Raw genomic sequence first — 669 nt, forward strand, 5'->3', positions numbered from 1 at the left:
CCCGCGGCTCTGGCCGCGTCACTTTTTAGCCTCTGCTCTCCTCCTTGCGGTCCTCTACCCGCTTCTCAGTTTTTCCCGGTGGACAAGCTTGAGAACCAGGTCGGAAGGAGAGCGTCTCCCAGGGCAGTCAAGTTTTCACCCTCGGGGTGCGCGAAAGGTGGCAGCTTCTGGGTTGTTCCTAGACCCTAAAGCACATAGACAGTGTGGGGACCTGAGTTGACCCGCAGTGGCCACCGGGTGCGAGGGGGAGGTGGTCCCTTCCCCAAACGATTCTGGGGCACGGAGTGTTAGAGGATTTAAACAGAGGCTAGAACTTCCTCGAAGTTAAAAGCGAGTTTCTAAGTGCCATTCTGGGCTCCCGAAGGGAAGAGTGTAGCTAGTGAGCGCGCTCACCGTCACCCAGACTCCAAAGTCCTGTTAGACACTGTCCCTGCAGAACTCGAGCAGGATTATAATTCTTGGACCTTCAGAAAAGAGGAAAAAACAAAAACAAGCAAACAAAACCCCTCACCACACCCCTTGGCTGTAAAAATTTCCCTTCCACGCACCGCTTCTGAAACGGCCAGGTTTGCACATTTCTCCCTCCCTGGGTTGACTCCTGTTTCATTATGAAGGGAGGCTGGGCTCTTGAGAAGCTTCATCGTAAGTTCCTTTCTGTGTTGCCCTTCA

The sequence above is a fragment of the Trichechus manatus genome, unplaced genomic scaffold (assembly GCF_000243295.1).
Source record: "Trichechus manatus latirostris isolate Lorelei unplaced genomic scaffold, TriManLat1.0 scaffold00256, whole genome shotgun sequence".
Lineage (NCBI taxonomy): Eukaryota > Metazoa > Chordata > Mammalia > Sirenia > Trichechidae > Trichechus > Trichechus manatus.